At 34.9% G+C, this 17,433-nt stretch overlaps 1 protein-coding gene across 6 annotated transcripts in view; it reads right to left on the reverse strand.

Moving 5' to 3' along the window:
- Window positions 1-17,433, reverse strand: part of LOC118263266 (synaptotagmin-5) — an 83,176-nt gene that overhangs the window by 48,771 nt on the left and 16,972 nt on the right. Inside the window, exon 1 of one of the 6 annotated variants that reach the window (XM_050705208.1) lies at window positions 1,484-1,586. The exons of 3 other annotated variants lie outside the window; for them this stretch is intronic. The gene's annotated coding sequence lies outside the window, so the exon portion shown is untranslated. Of the gene's footprint in view, window positions 1-1,394; window positions 1,587-17,433 lie in introns of those variants that run through there. 2 more of the 6 variants (XM_050705209.1, XM_050705207.1) reach the window with 2 other exon arrangements.

Genomic DNA, 17,433 nt, shown 5'->3' on the forward strand with positions numbered 1-17,433 from the left:
TTGTTTACTCGCCGTCTCTAATCAATGTGCCGCCCCAGCCGAAGCTCTGAAAATCCATATTTCGTTACTCTCCAATTTCAACGGCGTACACCACGCCGTCATTTTATCGAAAGTTAAAAACAAATCTCAACTTTTGATGGATTGGATATACAGTTAGTAAATTAGAATTGTGAGATGGATTTTTGTAATTCGATTTGTTTTATCTATGTATAACAGTACAAGTAATTTAATACTAACGAGTGACAGCCCCGCTTCGACACAAATCTTGTGAACTTTATTGATTTCACATTGACATTTTGTGAACGTAATACCTCCCCGTCTCGTGTAATTGCTTTTCTTTACTTATTTAGTGAAGGTTCAGTCAAGGGCATCGATCCACATTAGCCCCACGTTGGGCGCCATAAATAGAATCCACATAATAACGAGTTTTACATCCTCATATCATTTGGTAAACATTATGAAAAGTAATTAAAAACGTCTCTCTCAGTGCGCGATGGGAAGATGTTTCTGCTGCGGTATCTTAAATCCAATTATTCCCTGACAGCATTTTAATTACTTTCAGCAAATGCGAGGACTTTTGCTTTCACATACGAAGCGAGTAGCGTTTCTCTAGAAAGCAATATGTGGATTGCTATTGGTAGCATAACGTTTCGTTTTCAATTTGGAACAAGAGACTGGGAGGTTAGGGATGTGAACGAGGTTCGCTCATACATGGATAATGCGAATGGTCGCGATAAAACTCGGGGTAAGATTATGAACTAACTGTTGCGCCTCTAACGCTCTCCTGAGGGATATAATCGCGGAGATTGTACGTATTTATTTAAATTCTCGAGTCGCTGATGCCGTGATTACGTTTCAAGTATGAATGAGTTTGCGGTTTTCGGCTTAAAGGATTAATTTGGACGGTTTTTCTTAAGATTTAATTTAGATTTTAATTTTGGTTGGTTTATTTATACGAAATTGTAACGGAACCATTAAGCACGGTTAGAAAGCACAATGTGTGTTACTGTTAAATAATATTAAATGTATGAAAAACTTTCTACGTAGTTATACATTTATTATTCTAACGTTTAATTAATTTTAAATGATTAGAAGAAAACTCTAAGCATTAAAGTTCATAGAGCAGCGTGCACTAACACTTTGAGTAAATATGTAAATTGCTATAAATATGTAAATATGCGCAGACTCGCGACGAACACGAAGAAAATTTACAAATTATTTATCTAAGAGAATATAAATAATAAAAACTGTGTCACTGAGAAACAATTTTAAAAATTTTAGAACAAAATTTTTACGCACAAAATAAATTATGAATTATTTTTTTAATCGAAAACAAAAACACGCGGCACTTTTAATTTACGAGACGAATAAATAAAACAGCTTTAAAAAGCTACCTAAACCACAATTTGAGCACTGTGCAAATAAGTTGAAGAAAACACAAGTTTTTTTAAAGCACGTATAAGTAATTAGAGGTGTGTTGTACAGTCTGTTGTCACTTGTTACTAGGGTTGTCGGGGAGCGGTCGGCGCGGCTGGCGGCTCGCGCACACTGCCTCCGCCCGGGCTAGTGTTGCCAGCCCTCAGCCCTCCCCCACACACAGTGACGTCGCCTATAGTTTCGAATGTACCCACCCGTATAATAGGGGCTTTCGGGTCACCGCGGATGTGCAGGATTTAGACTAATTGTCAGTCATTAGGTGGACGTAAATGAGAGGAATTATTCAGTACCAGCACTTGAGTAGATATGTTTTGCATGGCTGCGAACTAGCTTCCGACGATCCGCTATCTAATAAAATCACCAGATAGTGCTGCAAGCTAAATTGGACTTAGTTACTAGTAATATAGAGATTAAAGTAACTGGTCAAGCTCAAAGAAATAAACTTTTAATTTTGCTAATTACGTATGTAGGTAATACGGTATAAGCAGCTTAACTCTTAAGGTAATGTGCGGTCGTTAAAGAAACCAATAAAGATATAAGAGAACGCTATTTCTATTATCATGTATTATTTACATAGTTATATTGTGTGTATGACATAAAAGTATATTTAAGTAAAAATATCACTACACGAAGTCATGATTTATTTAAAACAAATATTGTTTCAATAGACGATGTAGAAGTAGAAAATTTGAATTAAAACCGAAAAATACACTAATTATTCAGTCGTAGAAGTTTTTACCGAAAAAATACACCAAAAATATCCAAAAAAACTCCCCAATTTTCGGCAGCCTTTGTTAAGTGGTAACACAGGGCGGTGGCGCATATCAGCCGCGTCACTTTCTCGAGGTTCGAGCAACAGGTAAGAACAGCGACTCAGACATCGGACATCTATTGCGTCGATTACCAGTCGCAAGACGTGCCAAGCTTGACAATACAATACCTTTTTAACAGGCTTTAATTGCTAGCACTTGAGGAAGAATCGATTAAACTAAACTAAGTAGTTTTAACTGGTTCTTTGGTTGACTTGTGTATGGTGCCAAGGCTTGTTATAGGAAGATAACTGAAGAGTACATTAAATAGGAAATTGTTTAGTGGAAAATTTTCAAATTGATATTGACGATAGAATTAAAATGATGTGTAGATTTTATGGCTTTGATGTCATGTATTTATCGTAATAATATTACAGATAGTTTAAATAGAAATATCAAAATTAGCTAGTAGCATACTAAATCAATTATTACGGCTTACTCACGTAAGACGAAAAACACGAGGATCTCGATTAGTTTCAAGCCATGCTAGAGGCTCATATTCATGAAGGGCATTCCGCGACACACGCTTGTCGCGCTGCTACTGTTCCTTTTCAAATAATTACGTGAGTAAGCCGAAAAACATAATAATTAATTTAATATGCTCCACGAAAGATATAATATAAACATATTAGCATACTGTTAAAATCAAAAACAACAATCTTCAACACTTAAAACTAAAACCAAGGTATACATTTACTTAAATGAAAAAGGTTATTTTGTTGGCAAATAAAACGTGGTTTAACCAAAAAAACAAAACACAAGAAATAACAAGGATTATAAAAGAAACTGGTAACTGTTTTGTGGCAACGGTCGGTAAAGAGTTTAACTAAAGTTTAACTGGTTGTAAGAAGGCTATATTATTTGTCTGAACGAGCTAAACTGTGGCTATGAGATAGGCTAAAAAAGGCAAATCGTCAAAGCGTCAGTGAAACAAATGAAAGTTCTTTTGGAAAAGAAACGCAAATGTTTGTCAGTAATTCTTTAAAGTCACTTGTTTTAAAAATAAGATTTCTATAGGGACGAGCAGAATCGGTCGTGTTTTTACTTACTGTAATTATTTTTGGTTTGTTTATGGAATAGGGTGAGATAAATCTCTTTGATTTCAGTTCAGTTAATTTTACCCAAACTTAGATTAAATTCAGTTCTCAGTACAGTTATTATCGAGCCTTAGTTCAATAATCCCAAACTATCTATCGTAGTCTATCCTGTTATTATAATATTATAGCTTCGTTATTCCGTCGTTTTGACGTAACGACGAAGTAACAAATAAATAAACATTCAAACTTTCATATTTACAATATTAGTGTCACGCTCCAATAAAACCGAATGTTACAACCCAATACAAAACAAATTGGAAATTTCGTTAGCTTTTCATGTCGTTTTGATCCGTACCAATTAACCGGGACATAAAAACATAACTCTTGCACGTGTATCGAGAGAAATTGACAATTTCCAACCGCAGTATACTCGTGTAACCATTATGACATGCCTGGAGATAAAACATAACAGGACTTTCAATTTACAGTTACAAGATGAAGTACTATATTTAGAACACTTTTTAGACATGTTAGGTAACTTTTTAGTTTTAGTGTTCCATGTAACAAGGGTCGAACTTGACACCTGCGATAAAGATTGGCAAGCTCTGTACTGAGAGAAGTGGAAGGAAGGTAGGGAGGCTTTTACCCTGCAGTGGGTCGACCACGGCTAATAATAAATAAATAAAATAAATGTTACTAGGGATGAGATTATTTTCAACCATGTTGTAAAATGTTGAACTACGTGTTTACCACTGGGAATTTCGAAAATAAAAACTGTTTCTGATGTCTCTACCAAACGGCCGACCTGGAAGTTACTGGGAGCCTAAGCTAAGCAGTGGACATCTTGTGGCTGATATAATGATGATGACGAGCTCTCAAGCTCTCGACAGGCACATTAACCTACTCAAATATTCAGCCAACGAGATTATCGATGATATTGAATATTCCACTAAATGGGCAAGTTAATCCAAGTAACTAGCAAATTGATGGGTTCAACATAAATAATGATGATTGATTTGAGGCAAACTTCACTTTATACCGGATTTACTGTTTATTAATTAGTTTGGGATAGGATTTCTTTTCTGTTGTGAATTTGTAATGGGAGACAAGTTGTCGTTGTTGGTTGTTGTGTTTTAATAAGACGAAAATCTATTTACTTGTTTTAAATAATTTGTATCATTATTTCTTCACATTTAGTTTCAGATTTTGGGGTTTCAGTTTTATTATGGCGCGCTGCTACTGGTCAGTCAATCGCCGCGTCGTGTGTCGCGGAATGTTGCTCCTGAATATGAGCCTTTGGCATGGCTTGAAACTGGTCAAGTTCCTCGTCAAACAGGTACGTGAGTAAGCTGAAAATATAATTACTTATATAAGTGTTAGGTTTTTGTAAATAGATTAAATTTTTCTGTTTAATTAAGGAGCATTTAGCACAGCTTTAAATTAAAATAGGGCATTAAATAAGTAATGAACACAAAATGAAAACCATGTGTTACTTTGGTACATATATGAAATTATGGCTAAAAGTATCAAAATAATATCGTCCAGTTTAAACACGTTGTTCAAAGACACATTCTTCATATACGATACACACACACATTACACCTACACACAAAAGTACTTCTAAAGTAAAACACACGCTCCCTTTAAGAATTTCCCTGTGCACTCCGAATCCAATGCATTAACAGCTTACCATTATAAGTATCTTGAAAAGGAAAGAGATCCAATCCTCGTTTCTAATAGGGAATGCTTAATTCAGCTGTGCCCGGTAAAAGGAATGGTTAATTGAGAAACGTTTAAGTTTACTTTGGACAATGAGAGTGTCTTAGTATTATTTATACAGTATTGTCTCTTCTTTGAGTATAGGTGTCCTTTTCTAATGTTTTTTTAATACCAGTACACCTGTTATTCTTTAACGTCTTTAAAAGAGTGTATGTATAGAGATGTGCTTGTATAAGGGTGGTTTGTTAACAGAGATGTTCTATGTAGCTATGCTACGGAGATGTAATAACTAAGCTGTGACAGTATGTGCCCATTTCCATTGATACTAAGCTATGTAGCTTTGCAAGAAATATTTGCAGTTCGAGTATGTAAACGATGTATCCATAGCACACATCAATATCACGCATCCATAGCACTCGTCTTTTTGTATAAAAAACATACTTAGCTTAGCTAAGTCCTTTTCCACTAGTGCTATACAATGTGTGCCAAGCATAGCACATTTCTGATGAAAAAGCAACCTAAGGCTTGTAGTAACCTTTTCCCAACGCATTAATCTTGTAAGTCCTAGTTCTGGCTCTATTTTAGGCTCTGTTGTGCCACTGGGGATTTTCGTGTTAAAGCACTAGCACCTAATTAGATCTAAAGTCACTAATTCCATACGAAACTTTATTTTCGACTGTAACATTTACGTTCACACGATCAACGAAACATGGGACGACCTTAATTATTGGAAATAAGTTTGAAATATCTTTATAATAACCATCGTGAGATATACTAATACAAAATTAACTAAAAATCAAAGTTTATCAACAGTCTAGTCTGGAGTGTCATATAATAAACTTTGCGTGTCTACGCTGCTGGTGAACCTACTGAGCGTCATAACATCATCACACCAGCCAGAGTTGGAGGACAATGCGCGTGTTTACCGGCAAGGGCGCGATGGGCGCGTAACTCCGCCATCATCAACGCACAATCTAACCAATAGGCTGCGCGACGTCGCCGCGTCTGCGCACGCTACCCATGATGAAGACTGTCTCTATGACTCGAAACTAGTAGAGCTTTTCTCCATTAATTTACATGAATAAACCGTGATTTTTAGTTAGTTTGAAAAATCTATTACAATAATAATTCTATAGATTCTACAACATGCTTGTTACACAAAAGTTTCCACAAAGACCTACAACAAGTACCTACGTACTTCGTCTCTCCATAATAGAAAGTAATCTTCCTCACATAATGGCCGCTCAAGGCTACAAAAACGTTTCATCATGTGATGCAAATTGCAATGAAGACCGTAAAGTGCAGTGATTTAAAGGCAGATTGAATATCGACTACGTATTGTGGAGACTATGCCTTACAAGTTTACCCAATTTACCATGAATAAGTACACTATAGAGAGTTGTATTGGCATAAAGTACCTAACTTAGCTAAGATTTAGGTAGTACTTAGATTATTATTGAAACTTGGAGAAACAGACTAGAGTGGTGGGGTGAATAACCTGACTTTGGTAAGTTAGATCAAAGCAATGAGGTCCTTTATCTATCTTTGTATGTTTTAAGATAAAATTACTAGTCAAAACATATCATATAAGGACGAATACAAAATACTCAAAAGCTTCTCAACCTTACTATTAATGTACCTAATCAACAACATACTACTTATCGAACGTTATTTATAATTATAAACAACAACAATCGTACATAGAACTTGTGTAATTACCAATCTACTTAGAGGATTATTCCCATTGTTCCCGGCGTTCGCTCCCAATGTACCGTCGCGTCGAAGGGAATGTTTAATCGGCTCGCTTCCAACGGAATACTTGATTTACTATCTATAGCTAGGCGTGACGTAATCAACTGTCAAATACCGAGAAAGGTTAATTATTGCACGTCAACTTGTATGTCAAAGTGAATGGAAGGGTCACTCTGAGAGGTCTGTGAGGCCCGCTTTTGGGACGAAATCAAACGTTGCTATGTGACATTTGAAATTGGTTTGAATGTTTGCCAGGCCCTAGGCCTTGCCTTCATATTGTTGTTTACTGCAGACTTCAAAGCTGGTTTAATACGGTCTGAGTTAGTCTGCTTTAAAGGATACGTAGTGTTAAAGAAAATAAGTTCTGTGAAGTTAGTTCACTGTATTGTCCTCTGGGTAAATCTTAAAAGTTTTTATGCTTTAATGCACTTCTTTAAGTCGTCCCTTAGAGATTAGGGGGGTTAAGAAAGAAAAGTAATAAAATTATTGCGCTTAGAATTATAATTATACAATTATAATTCTAAGCGTAATAATTAATAAACCAATTAATAAACCAAAATAAACCAATTAATAAACCAACAGAGCACAGACATTTAGAATAACAAACTTTGAGATTTGACTATCAAACGTATCAATTGAATACCAATGATAAATCAAGTTCCAATAAATAAATAGCTCTCTCTAAAAAAATAGCTGGAATATACAGCTAAAACAAGGCTAAACACATGTGGTTTTAGTTGAACGTGGTAGCGTATGTTTGGTTTCCAGCCGAGTGGCGTTAGTCTAAAGTTTGGAAATTACTCTCTGCTCTGAAACTGTGGCGTAACGTGTTTGTGTAACGTTACATGTTTGAGTAGATGTTGGCCACGCGAGGCCGCTTAGATAGTGTATGCGTCAACAGGTCAGCTGTTTTGTTTGTCGGTAGGAAAATATTATTCCTTATCATTATGTTTCGTGGCTGTCGCACAATTAGCTTCTGTCAGCGGCTTCACCCGCGTTGCCGTGGGATAAAAAGTATCCTATCATCCTAGTCAGCTCATACACTATTTGTATACCAGATTTTACGCACAATTAAACATCATTGACGGACAAACTTTCACATTTCTTATATTAATAGAGTGATGTGATCACAAGAAAATCTCCGGTTATTAAGGTAATTTTTGCACTACCAAAATTCTGGCTGATGCCTGAGCCGGAGCTACCTACCAGGTTTATCGGGGCTCAAAAGGCAGGAGTAGGAACGGGGTGGTGTTTAATCAGTAAGAGTCTGATACTCAAGTAATTGGATGATTTTCTCACTTCAAAAAAAGCACTAGTAACCACTAACTTACTAGTAGCTACTAAGTTATAATGAGTGTTATCTATGCGATTATACATGTACATACGTATGCTTCTATTGTGTATAGGTACTTCTGGAGGATAACAGACGCTACATTGCGTAATATTGCGCAATTGCATATATCAAAACAGATTTCAATCTAATTGTAGCCAAAACGAATATGTAGGACATGAATCGCTTCAATACAAAAACAAAAAAGACACATTCAATCCACGTACTCAGGCTATATTTTAATTGAATCTCCTCTTATTTGAGAGACCACAAAACAAACTGATAGCGTTGCAATTGATAGATTGACAGGCTTTTTGTTAGCTTTCAAACCATAATAACTTTTGCGAAACCAATACGTGTGCGTGGAAGCCACACGTGTATACTCAGTTTTTCAAATAACATTTTTGATGGATATCGAACGTAGTTATAGTGCACGTGCCATACAAACTATAGACAGGCATCCAATATTGCTTTCAGGTGTAAAAATAAAATTGCACAACCATTTTCAATTTGTAGATAGTTTAAGTGCTTGAAAAGGGATTGTTCGTGAAAACTGTGCTGTTACTTGGTATTGATGCGTTTGAAATGAAGTGTGGTATCGTGTTCTTAATTCTATGTAGGCAGTGGATACACATTAAATATACCTTACACTGAATTAGTCAGTGTTTTAGTGGTATAAGTAATTTATGTATTTAACAGAGGGTCAAACTTTAAACGGGGCCTTTAGAACATTGAACATAATTTAAGTGTGGGTTCACAGAAAACCGACGGGGAAAACAGCGATTGCATTATGTGAGTGAGGTTACTGGACACCCAATTACCCCCTTCCCCAATCCCCGATTGCCCAACAACCCTTAAAACCTCCAAGGCACTTGTAACGCCTCTGGTGTTTCGGTTGTCCATGGGTAACGGCGATTGCTTACCATCAGTTGATCCGTCTGCTCGTTTACCAGCTTATACCATAAAAATAAAACGTCAGAGCGTTAAAACTGCAACACATTCTGATATGACTTTTTATTGACGTATCACGTTGGAGCTCGCTTTGATGTCAAACTGATAAAGACCGGCGTCAATCAAAATGAGTAATGATGGCAGATGTCTTAGAAAAATTCCGTAGAGGGATACAATAAGCATCCTTTTCATACTTTTATGAAATGTAGTTTATTGGTTTGTTGGTAGCGAGCAAGTTGATAACTACTGATGATACTAGGTTTGTTCAAGAGCTGGATAAAGCTATATAACTGTATCGTCACGCCTTTTACCCTAGGTAAAAGTGGGGTTACCATAGGGGTAGGCAGAAGTGCACATTACGGTACGTTAAACCACTGCACAATGTACACCCACGTTTCACCATTTGTGTTATACGTCCTATGTAATTTACACCCTATACTATGCCCTATACTAAGCACAATTTCAGACTCCGTGCTACTACTGAGAAATATTCGAAAAAGCCTAGCAATACTTTGCCCAACCCGGAAATTGAACCAGATGCCATAGGCCCAGCAGTTTCACTTGCAATCACTAGACTAATAAGGCAGTCTTTATAATTGTTTAAGAATTGTAAATGACAACAGCGTATAGGCGATGTTACCGTACATATAATTCCTCCAAAATACCGGCAACGTACTTGTAATAAACTTTTCCATGTGTCCACCGGTGTTACATATGTCCATAGGCGGCGTCAATTACTTACTATCTAGTAAACAGTCTGCTCGTCCCGCCCTAGCCCTTAAATATGTAGTTTGTTTAACAAATTCTGTTTATCCTTAGCACCAATTTCATCACCTTCACATGAAAGTTACACATACCTTATTCCCTTTTCATTGTGTTTGCCTTTTCACATGTTCATACTAAAAGGCTAAATACAAATAACATGAAACTACCATGTCATATTAATCAACTAACAAAGAGAAATTACACAAGGTAATAAAACAACCATCTTACTATTACTACGGCTCGTACTACTAGCATATAACTCACAAACGAACACACAGAAAACAGACGTGTGTGTTACAATCGAGCCTTTATTGACTGAGCCTCCCTAAGCAAGCAAATTACAAGGAGCCACTGTTTGAATTCTATTCAGTTCAGAGAGCTTCGACTTAAAACTTCCGTGTTTAGGGTTAGATGGTTCTAGTTGTTTCTATAGGGTTTGGTTGGTTTTGATTTGTACATTTAGAAGATCACGCACACGTGATTTTGGTTGTTACTTCATTGTTACTTTTAGGTTAATGTGTTAAAATGTGGTAAATAAGATATCGTTTTTTTGTGGAATGTGGTGCAACAAAAAATCAAGACCATTTAACGCATATTCGACGAAGTAGTACAAGAAGACTAGAGATTTTGGGTAATGCTCAAAAATAAAGGTTGAAAACTATAATAACTGAAGCAAAAATCCATGGTTTAAATAAAATAAACACATTACCAGTGCTATAAATAATTAAAAGGAACATGTTAACAGATTTTAATTGAAAGGCTCGACAGCGACCCGTATTGAAGTTGCGGTTTTATACAGCGTAATGAATCGATACATAAGAGAACTCAGTTCAGCTGCGTACAGTCAACCAAACTATTTGGTATACAGGCAAAGCAAAGAAATAAAGATTGATTCAGTATTTAGGTTTTAAGGCTAATAAAGCATCTGTAAGGTTGCTTTTCCACCAGAGATGTGCTAAGCTACTTTGCTGTGGATGCGTTTGGCTTCCACCAATCATATTCATTGGTACACATAGCTTAGCATTGGTGGAAACGGACTCAGCTAAGCTATGTTTTTATATGGAAAGATACGTGCTATGGATGACTTCCCTACTATCGATACATCGAGCTGCATATCTTGCACAGCTACATAACTTAGTAGCTTAGCTTAGCTATTAAATCTTCGCAGCATAGCTACTCTAACTTTCTGACTCATTTTTGTTTTCTTACACGCATACTAAATAACGAGGCTGACTGTACCTACGTCATACTGATTTAATTCATTTGTAAAATTATTTGTATTCATCAATTATTTCTAGGAAATACGTGTATTCGTTGGTGTTGGTACTATTTGGATGAAATGATTTCGTAGTATAAAAACCGCAGCAAATAATATATCAACAATATTGGTTTAGTAATTGTATTTGATGTTTTTGATTGTACTGTAAATTGATAATGTTATTTTATTTTGGGATTTGTTGCGTACATGATTGTGTAAATGATAGCTACAGGCTACATATACATCTAGTGTTAATAGATTAATTCATACTTACATTTAGGATTTATTTTGATTTTATTTTTTGTAGATTACAAAGTGAAGATTAAAAGTTACGAAATCTCTTATTCAGTCTCTAGCTTGGCGAAGTTTGACCATATTCAACTTTATACACTTTAGCTTCAATCGATAAACGAGCAGGCGGATCACCTGATGGTGAGCAATCGCCGCCGCCCATGGACACCCGAAACACCAGAGGCGTTACAAGTTGCCGGCCTTTTGGGGGTTAGGAATTTAAGGGTTGTTGGAGAATCGAGGATTGGGAAGGGAGGTAATGGTAAAGGTTGGGTAACTTGAAGATATAAAACAATTTATTTATTTTAAAAGCTTGACTACTTTTTACTTAAGTTACTACTTTATGAACTTAATAGAAAATCACTGAACAAAACGAAAATAAGCCCTAATTTTTAACCATTCAGAATTGAACCAACATTCCCAGATCAAAAACTTAGGAATAACCTCTTCTATGTTCTTGTTCCATACTTCTTGATTCTTGATCCATACTTCCAGGGACAAATTGTATAAAGAATCACTACTTACATGGTTATGAAACACAAAACTCTAGTATTTTTTTCTCGTAGGAGAGAACTTTTTATTTTCTGTCCGAGTTTTGTTAACCAAAATCGAAAACTAAACTTATCAACGTCACTTAACTTTGAGTTTCTCCTAAAACCTCGTTGAAAGGTTCATCGCTACGCATAAATGGTTCACATAAACAAATATACATACATACATAGCTTGTTTCTGATTGATATCTTTTATAGCATCGGGTATACGAAGTAATTGGATCTGCTACGTATTCACGCAACGGGTTGAACTCGTATAACAAAGTAAGCGATACACTTAAGCCGGTTTTTATATATACTAGTCGAATGGGTACGATATGAGCGACTTTTTTACTGTATAGAACATTTTTTGCAGTATTTTTTGTTTGTGTGTGTTTGCTTTTGCAGGTTTGTCTATATTCTGATAATATTTTACTAAGCCTGTTTAATATATCTACATATATACTACATTAAACATAACTAGTTTTAGAGACTGTTTTTAAATAAATGTGTATGTTTGCCTAAAGCAATGCACCCATTCACTATGTCACATAAACGATATTATTTTCACACTTAGTACATTTTTTTTCGATATTCTCATGTACTTATAAAATAATTACTACACACGGCTCAGTATGACAAGAATTTTCCGGGAATATAGGTAATTTTTTGTTCATTTTGTGTAAAAAGGGGCAGTAGGTCACACGCGTTCACAGTACCTCGTCCTTGCAAAATTCTAGGAACCGATTAAAATATCCTCGACAGAGTACTTCGGTATTTCCGACGGTAAATACGAGCGACGTCTATAAAGCTTAGCACCTTTCTAATTTGCAGTAAACAATATAATCAAGCCGCGGTACACCGAATGTTTCCGTTCTAAAACAAAGCATCTAATTAATTCGAGAATTACTGTAGTTATCAAAATCTTAGCGAGCACCTGTGCACGTACCGGCTTTATTATTATGCTTTAATTCCCTCTCAAATTGTTTTTGAGTTAGTAGCTTTGTGGTACCAGGGTAGAAGAAGTATAAGGGGTATTTTGATAGATGAAGTAGATTTAAAAAAAGAAAATGGAGAAAGATTTAGTGTTTTATGTTAGACACTAGAAAAACATAAAGTGTAATAATATTGTACATAAATAGACAAATAATTTGAGTAAGAATAAAAAAGAAAAAATGTGAGATAGAACATATAATTTTCTAAGACAGCTGAAATAAGGAATCTCAGCTACCAGGATAACATAAGTGTGAGGAGTTTTGGCGCCTGTTGCGATTGTATTTAGATATTTGGTGCCTGTTGAACGCGGCAACAAGTGCTGCATCGATCAGAGTGACGTAAGCAGCGCCCCGCCCCCCTCTCACCCGACGCCGTGCCCCGCCCCCTCCTCGCTGACGAGCCCCAAAACTGATTTATGAGGCGATGTCCTATAAATGCTTGTATTGCACTTATCCTCAACTAAGCGCGATATCTTTTGGAGCGATATGGGCGTTAATGTATGTGATCGGTAACAGATTGTAATTGTTTTTTTTCTTCAGCAAATAAATAGAGGTGCATTTATAACAATAAATGAACTATTTAGCAAATCATAAAAACGTGATAAAGATCTATTAGGTACACTAAACATGGACTTGAAGCTAAGACCTCATATTCTACGGTCGTATTAATAACGACTAGTCAAATGAGTCTGCCAAATTGGATGGAATGTAGTCTAATTTAATTCCTTGCTACTACGGCTACGATATGGCTACGATATAGCTACGACGTAGCGAGGCGATTTACTACGAGCGCTACACGCTAAGTGACTATTATCGTGAGGCAGGAATATTATTTCTTGAGCGTATAACATAGAAAGTGAAACTTTCAGTTTCAGTAGTACAATATTAGCAATATATGGAGGTTTGAATTGTTTTACACTGAAATATCTAAGGCAATTTTGTGTCTATTAGAAAAAGTAAATTATAATTGATAATCTTTTCAGTTGCTAGTTATAGTTACTATGCATAGTGTTTTTATATAATGTAAATATGAAAACTTTGATCCATTAAATATGTTTTTGTTACAGCATAAATAGAATGAAAATAGAGCACCGTAATCCGGAAAAGGGTAAATTACATTTAACCCGAACAGGTATTTCCTTAGCAGATTTAAATAAAATTTAAATGGATTTTATTTAATAAAATAAACCCGTGCAGGTTTTAATTAAATTTAACTAGATTTTTTTTATATACGTACATAAAAAAAATCTTATTTACTATCTTGGAACGAGTTAAGTAATAACGTATGTAGAAAAGCTATATAATAATATTAATTCGACTTGTCTGTAAAATATAAAACTACAGTTTAAAAATACAATTTAAACTTTCTACTAAGTATTTTAAAAGAAATTCGTAGCTGACGTAGCAAATCGCGTAGTCGACTACGGCTACGGCGTAGACACTAAGTCGGTTCGTTAAAAATAATATTAGATTTAACTTCATTTGAATATTTTCAATAACGTGCTAAGAATATTATTATAGTACGTACTTTAAAGATTTATAAAAGTTATTACTGTGCTAATACATAGTAGAATTCTCGGTTTGTAATAAAATAAAAATGCGAAGTATCGGATTAAAATTTTTACCTATTCATTTTTATAGCAAGGAAAATATTTTTTATGTATTAGATAGACAGTAAATATGGGATAAAAAAGCAAATTAAGTTACTACAGCACATAGAATTTTGATAGTTATGAACCGTAGGTACTCTCTTTGAAAAACTGTTATTTTGAACTATTATTATACATAATATTGAAGTATGCTAAAACTAGCACGTATCAGAACCAGACAGGCGCAGTTGATTAAAAATCGCTTGGATAACGTTTTGTAGGTCAAGTGCACAAGTGGGATACACATGTACAAACACACACATACGAACAAACCACCTCTAATCAGGCGACAGACGATTTAGAGTTTTAAGCTACATGATGAAAGGTTGAATTTCAATCAACATGGTAGGTTGTATAGGTAAATTTTCAAATGTAGTGAGCTATCATCGTCGGTAGCGGATGCCCATTAAAAGAGCCCCAACATAATTGAGTGCTTTCAACGAAAATGGAGTCGTAATATTATTATTAAGATAATTCGTTCGCTCAAAGGATATTTAAATGAGTGCTGATCATGTTGGAGATAAAATTGTGTATGTATGTATTTATAGATCAATGTACGGAGCTGTATTGGATTTTATCGAGATAAGCCGGAGATTGAGGTGAATATGTTGAAAAGAGATGCTATTTCGGTGGTACCTATTATTCTGTTAATTGAGTAAACAGATGTACCTACATATACATTAAAAACATACACTTTTAGGAACCTTATCATTGAACAATAATTAATCAAAATCTCGCTTTGAATAAGAACAACCTCGACAGACGCTCTTATACCAAAGATATGGTTTCCATAATTCCAATTTGAATATTTTTATGGTTACAGCAGCTGTCTCTTGGTATTGCAGTTCTTGGATTTTAAAATTAAACCTGCTTTTAGGATGAAAACATAAAATTACTGGTGAATATAAAAATCAGTCATTTAAGGATGTGTCCCTATTAAACTTTTCAGGAAATTAGAAAAGGTATGATGGGTTCGTTTTAACATTTCATACAATGCAATATTATACGAATTCCACACTAACTTATATAAAATTGTAGGATCTTTAGTAGGGTTTACCGGGGCTCCGGCTCGAAAAGCAGGAGTAGGAACGGGGTGGTTTTTAGTCAATAAGAGTCTGATATTCCCTCTCACCTTACCCAAGGCGAGAGAAGTCATTGGATGATTTTCCCTCCTTAAAAAAAGGATCACTAAAATAACCACTACTAACGCCATCTAAGGGGAGTTTTCAGTAACGGTCAGAGACGAACCTTGCAAGGGACAACGACTCTAGCTGGAACTTGATTCAATTGAGTTGCCCCACCGAAAAGTTTGTATCTCAAAGTTTACCGCTAGAACCGATAGATGGAGCTTTTACTTACAAAAAGTTTACTTGAACTGATTCCCTAAAACGTACACAGATGGCACTTTTATCATTTAAGAGAAAAAGCGACATCTGAGAATATTATGTGTATCAAAATCACGCATTTAATAGGACTAATGGATAAGCAGAGGTTATTGTAACATTGTAACACCCTTTTCTCAAGAACTGTTAAATAATTTTGTCATTTTGTTATCCGTAATTGAGCATTATGTAAATGAGCATGATAAAATAGTCAAGGCAAAATTGCATATTTTAAACGGTTTTATTTAGCTTGACCCGTTTGTTCGGTTGGGTCAAATTTAGTAATTGGAATTTTACTTTCTTCATGACGACAGATCGATTTGATATCTGGTATTTAAGTAAAATAATGTTACATATAAGGTATAAAATATTTTTTTTTGTTTCCACTACCTACTCCATTATAGGTATAACACAAAAGGACTTGATTGGTAGAACAATGCCTAAGAAAACTGTTTGACAAAAAAAAATGTATCACGCTTCATCATCATTATCATGATCATCATCATCATCACCGCATCTGTGAGATGTTTCATTACTTCAGTAATTGACCTACTGAAATTAATTCGCCACATAACACAAGTTTATGTCTACGTGATATTTTTATTTTGATATCAAAAATAAATCAGTTAAAAATATATATCTTTATTTAGGCGGTCCTTTGTGTAAACATAATACCTTGGGGACCTTATTTTCATAAATAATTTCAACTTTCATACCTATGAAACAGAGTTCACACTCAGCTGATTCATTAATATTTAAAGCTTATTTTATTTACATATTTACTCAAGTTTACAACTCATTCTCTTCGTATTTATTTTTAGGATCAAAATTATTTGAAAGAATGGGTACGGTATTCATTAAGTATTATAATGAGTTTTTGGACCGAATCTTTTTGTTTAGATGTATATTGTTGATGGGAAAACACAACACTTATAAATGGTATAAAAATATGTATGTTTGTAAGTTTTTCACGGCGAAACTACTCGTTTAGTAGTTTTTGCCTTTGTAATATGTGGCTGGATATTTGGTACAGTAACAGGTTGTAATAATCCATGATTTATTCCGTTCGTAACGCGGGTCTACGTTGGACCGGTAAGTTGAAAACAAATTACTTAGTTTAAATATTTTTTCTTGGAATCAGTAAGTAAAATATAAGTACTAGTAAATCGCTAAGTAAAATGTCTGTTTTTAAATCAGTGTGAACGAAACGTGACAAATCCCTTTTCAACACTTACGAATCGTTTTTAGTGTCCACACAAAAACAAAAATAGACCGAAAATTATTGTCAATACAACACAAAAATATAAATTAATATTTGTTCAGGTTTAAAGGACACGTTGCCTATTATTTTTGGTCAATTGTTGGTTCAAGGATTGGTATCAAACAAAAACGGATCCGATCGCGTGAATCGAAATTAAAATGATTGAGATATCGATACCTAAGGCGAATGATATTGGAATTTATTTGTATTGAAATCGAATTTCAAGTTTGATGTTCGTGTTTTCGTGAAAACACGTGTATTAAGACT

Source organism: Spodoptera frugiperda, chromosome 27 (genome assembly GCF_023101765.2).
Source record: "Spodoptera frugiperda isolate SF20-4 chromosome 27, AGI-APGP_CSIRO_Sfru_2.0, whole genome shotgun sequence".
Classification (NCBI taxonomy): Eukaryota; Metazoa; Arthropoda; class Insecta; order Lepidoptera; family Noctuidae; genus Spodoptera; species Spodoptera frugiperda.